Here is a 5,386-nt window from a genome sequence, read left to right on the forward strand (position 1 = left end):
GTTTTTTATGTTGTAATACTACTGAAATGTACTTTGTGTGACATACACGTTCTTGGAAAGTTGTATGTAAAGAACGTTTTGTTTGTGGGGAAGGAGAAAATTGAGTACATTTTAAGTTCATTCCTGAAATGTGTGGCTTTAAGTATCCCAAAGTGAATTATTTAGTAATAATGGGGGATCCTTTTAAAATATATAACCAGCATTTGTTTTGTAAGTTTGGGGTTTAATGTAATAAACAAGGATGAAGAGCAACTGAAAATTATGTACAAGATTTATCAATACTTCTTCTCTCATTGAGAAGGATTCTCCGGTAACTTTCACCTCCTAGACCATCTTGACAGTGAGTTCTCTGGGAGGTCCACGAATTAGTTCTCTGTCCAGATGATAAGTAAGTACAAACCCAGTGCTTCCAGTGGCTGCCCTTGGATTAGCTTGGGTGCATTTTAAAGGCCCTGGTCACTTGGTGAGCATGTTGTGGAAGAGGCTCAAGAATCAGATGAGTTATTAGATTAGATGAACTTTAAGGTCTGTTCCAGCCGTGGTGTTCTTTACCTTAAATTGGTTCCATGCCTATAGATTTCATCTGTGCTGGAGGGAAGGGCCTTAGAAATCACCAAAGTTTAACTCTTTTCTGATACTAAATCCTTTCTGCAGCGTCCTAGGCAGGTAACTGTACATATCTTCCAGACACCACCTCTCCGCTCCTCCGTGTGAGCAAGTTTTTTGCCTTGTGTCCATGTGGAGTCTGCCTCTTGTACCTTCCACCAGCCGCTCCTCCTATTGCCACAGAGGTTTAGTTCTTTAAATATTTGAAGCCAGCCATTGATTCCTATGTAGATCTTCCCTTGGTTCTTAACCGTCCTCAGCCTCCTGCCCCTTCTTTAGTGGGTGTTCTCTGCCTCCCCATTTCTTCTGTGCCTGGGCTGTTTTGGTGTACCCCTCACAGGAGGTCCCCTCTTCCTAAACATCTGAACACTTCCGTCTTTAAGCATCCTTCTAAGAAAGCTGAGGCCCACTGGAAGGCTCTCCCTCATGGAGCCCATGCTCCTCAGATTATGTTTTTATTTTTATTTTAAGAGGAATAAATATCCATTTTCTCTCAAAGTAACACCTCCCCTTAAAGTCTAGATAAAATTATTTTCTTACTTCTAAGAACAATGCTTCTTATTTTGATTCTGATGCCCCCCCTCCCCCAACACTCAACAATTTAATATTCTCTACCTTTCTTCTTTTCACCCTCAAACATGTAGCAATCTCTCCATATTATTTTTGGAGTCAGACTTTTGAATATTTGTCTTCACCATTGACTTTCCTTTTCCTCAGCCTGAATGATGCTTACCTCCCAAGTGGTGAATACTGATGCCAGTTGGAAGTTACCTTTGAGGTCAGCTAGTTCAGCTCTCTCCCTGACGCCTGATTCGATTCTCCATCATTCCTGAGGGGTTAAGTCTTGCTGCTTCCCCTAATTATCTGAGATGCTATCTTTGAGACCAGATGGCTTCTCTTCAGGCTGGTGTTCTCTTCAGTATTTGACATAAAGCCTTTTTTCCTGGAAAGTCTTATTGCAGTTTTGACACCCTGTACTATCCCAATCATTTTCTTTCTTTTAAATATATTTCTGTTTATTTCAGAGAGGAAGAAAGAGAGATAGAAACGTCAATGATGCCAAAACCGGTTTGGCTCAATGGATAGAGCGTTGGCTTGGGGACTGAAGGGACCAGGTTCGATTCCGGTCGAGGGCATGTACCCTGGTTGCGGGCATATCCCCAGTAGGGGGTGTGCAAGAGGCAGCTGATCAATGACTCTCTCTCATCAATGTTTCTAACTCTCTATCTCTCTCCCTTTCTCTCTGTACAAAATCAATAATATATATATATATATATATATATATATATATATATATATATATATATATAAGAAACATCAATGATGAGAGAGAATCATTGATCAGCTGCCTCCTGCACGCCCCCTACTGGGGATCAAGCCTGCAATCTGGGCATGTGCCCTTAACCAAATTGAACCCGGGACCCTTCAGTCCGTGGACTGATGCTCTATCTACTGAGCCAAACTGGCTAGAGTTCATTTTCTTTCTTAAAGAGTAGTTACTCCTCTTCCTTCTCCCACCCCATTTAGTACAACCCTCCAAATCTCAGTGACTTTTTTACACTCTTGCTGCCCTAGAGTTTGTCATCACACACACAGTGTCGGCTATCACTTTTATACTAAGAGGCCAGAACCTACAGCTTTAGCTTGGTCTCCCTCTAATGTCCTGTTTTCAAATACCTAGGGGATAACTCTGCTTCTACCTATACCACTGTCATTTCAAGTTCATCACCATTTCCCCAAATTACTCACCTCTCAACTTCTGCCAGTGGTATCACCTTTCCTTTCTATCTTCCCTCTGAGTGGAACCAGTTAACAGGGGGTTTCCCTGACAGCCCCTCTTCACCTAGAGCAGAAGGAAGGAGAGAATAGCATTGCCTGACCAGTTTAATACTGAACCATCTGAAAAGTAAGTGCCAACATCTCCATTTTAGAGGTTAAGAAATCAAACTGTGGGAATATAAAAATCTTGCTCAAGGACATTCAGTTCTTAAGGGACAGGCTCTCGGGCTACCTAATTCCAAAGCCTAAGCAGGTACTAAAATGGCCCCCTAACTTGTCACCTCGGCTTGGCAGATTGCTGATAAACTCCATTCTCATACCAGCGCCAGATTCCTTTTCCCCAGATGCCTCTTCACTAAAGGTACCTACACGTTCTCAATCATACTATGGCTCCTCATTGTGCAAGGATCACATATACTCTCAAGACCACTAATGACCCCTCATTACTGTACCTAATCAACCAAATCTCTCATTGTTTTAAAATGACCTACACAATCTCCTTACTGCCCCACAGGAGGTCTTTTCCAGCCACCACACTCACAACGAAGGCATGTCATGTTCTCTTAATGTGAGCGAAATGGCCTCGTCTGCAAAAGTTAGCTCTTGATCCAAGTAGCTTTATTGATTATCTCATTATCTCCATCCTCAATTAGAAAATAAGTTCTTGCCAAAACCGGTTTGGCTCAGTGGATAGAGCGTAGGTCTGGGGACTGAAAGGTCCCGAGTTCGATTCTGGTCAAGGGCATGTACCTTGGTTGTGGGCACATCCCCAGTAGGGGGTGTGCAAGAGGCAGCTGATCGATGATTCTCTCTCATTGATGTTTCTAACTCTCTATCCCTCTCTCTTCCTCTCTGTAAAAAATCAATAAAATATTTTTTTTTTAAAGAAAGAAAATAAGTTCTTTGAGGGTAAGGATCATGTTTTATGCTTTTTTTTCTATTGCCTGTAGAGATAGATATAAATGAAATCATTTAGGAAAAGTGCTTAGAAACGTATACCAGTAAAGTGCAATATAAATGAAGTCTATTATTCTTAAAATCATTAATATTATAAACATTGCCAAAGTGTACTGCCTAGTTGCTGTTGGGCACAAGTTCAGCAAACAGTCAGCAGAAACTTGAGGGATTCGATAAATTAGTCAGTCCCAGAGTTCCTCCTCCTCCTCCTTCTCCTCCTGTTTAATCCTTATCAACATCTCCCTGCCCTCTCAGACTGCATGTGTAAAGGAGAGGCGCCTATCTTGCCCTCTAGATGACTGGCTTCTTAAGGACAAGGATCACTATCTTGTCCATACAGTTTCCCCTTCCCCCATCCAGCACCTTAGTATAGTGCCCAGTACAGGCTTGATGTTTGATGCATTAATATATATATATATATATATATATATATATATATATATATATATATATTATTGATTTTTTTACAGAGAGAAAAAGAGAGGGATAGAGAGCTAGAAACATCGATGACAAAGAATCATCGACCAGCTGCCTCCTGCACACCCCCCACTGGGGATGTGCCCGCAACCAATGTACATGCCCTTGACCGGAATCAAACCTGGAACCCTTTAGTCCACAGGCCAATGCTCTATCCACTGAGCCAAACTGGTTTCGGCTTGATGCCTGTTCAACAAAAGGATGAACAACTGGAAACAGGACTTGGAGCAGATGTTGGTGTCGTCCTACATGTCTGCTTCCTCTGGGATTCTCCTCCTGCCTCTCCATGTGAAATGAGGAAATGTCAGCTGAACGGACCAGCCGAACTTCCCACTTTAAAAAGGAAGAAATGGCCCCAGAGGGAGCAGTGTCTGTCCCCAGGTCACCCCTGCTGTTAACGGCTTTCTGACGTCCCATCCAGGCCAGTGTTTTCCCCTCTGTGCTTCACTTACTCCCTCTTTTTAATGGCCTGTCCCTGCACCTCTCCTCGGCCCTCTTCCTCTTTGGGAAGTCTCCTTTCCCACACCCCCTCTCCCCGCTCTGCACTCTGCATGCCCCCAATTTGTGTTTAATGTTGTACACAGTGCTCTTGGGAATGTAAACACAAAATACCTCCGAGGTTGTAACGGTGACTATTTGGGAGGGACACAACCTCCACCAGGAAGTTACCATTCAGAACCTCTTCCTGGGTTCTCTCCAGGGCTCAAATACCCTTTCAGAATTTCCTTAAGTCCAGAAACATAGTGGGATTTTTTATAACAATAAACTACAGTCCAGATGCTTAAAGTGTCAGGCAGTGTACTGGACTTCTAGAAGGCTCATGGCAACTCTGCAAGTCCCAAGTCATAGTAGCTCCATTTTACAGATGAATAAACTGAGGGCTCAGAGAGGTAAAACAACTGGCTTAAGGTCACTCAGCTAGCTAGTGTCACAGCAGGGGATTGAACTGATCTGTTTGGCTTCTCCAGAAAACTTCTTGAGACCCGCTGACTGGCTGTCAACCACTTCAGTTGGATGCTCGCTGTCTCTTCTATGGCTGCTCTTGGTGAGGTCTCTCCTCTAAGAACTGCCTCCATACCTTGGCTCTATCACCGATCCCATCTGTTTAACATTTCTGGAGCCAGAGGAGTGCCCTGCCTGCGCCCTCTAGTGGTCACAGGGAGATGCACAGCTCTTTCTGACGCTGTCTCTGAGGACCTCTGTCAGCATCCTCTGGCATTGGACAGGGACCCAGGGCCTGGTAGATTCAGGCTTCAGAGATGCTTTTGTCTCTCAGGCTTCCCTGGGCTGAAGAAGGACCTGGGTTTTCTGGGTCCCCATTTTCCTTCCAGTCCTTTAAGGAAGACCCACCATGCCTGTCAGTAACCAAATTAAGATATGAAAGGGACTTGGCAACAACCCCAAATTCCTCCTCAGAGAGTCAACAAGAGCATCTGACTTGGAGTGTATATAGCTGATGTCTATTCTTAGCTTCCTTAGTTTTTTGTTCATTGATACACCTCTGCCTGGAATTGTGCTAAGTCCCCAAATTTACTTACCTGCAAGCTCTTGAGTAGATCTCTCAATC

Source organism: Pipistrellus hanaki, assembly GCF_964339955.1.
Source record: "Pipistrellus hanaki genome assembly, chromosome: 14".
Taxonomy (NCBI): Eukaryota; Metazoa; Chordata; class Mammalia; order Chiroptera; family Vespertilionidae; genus Pipistrellus; species Pipistrellus hanaki.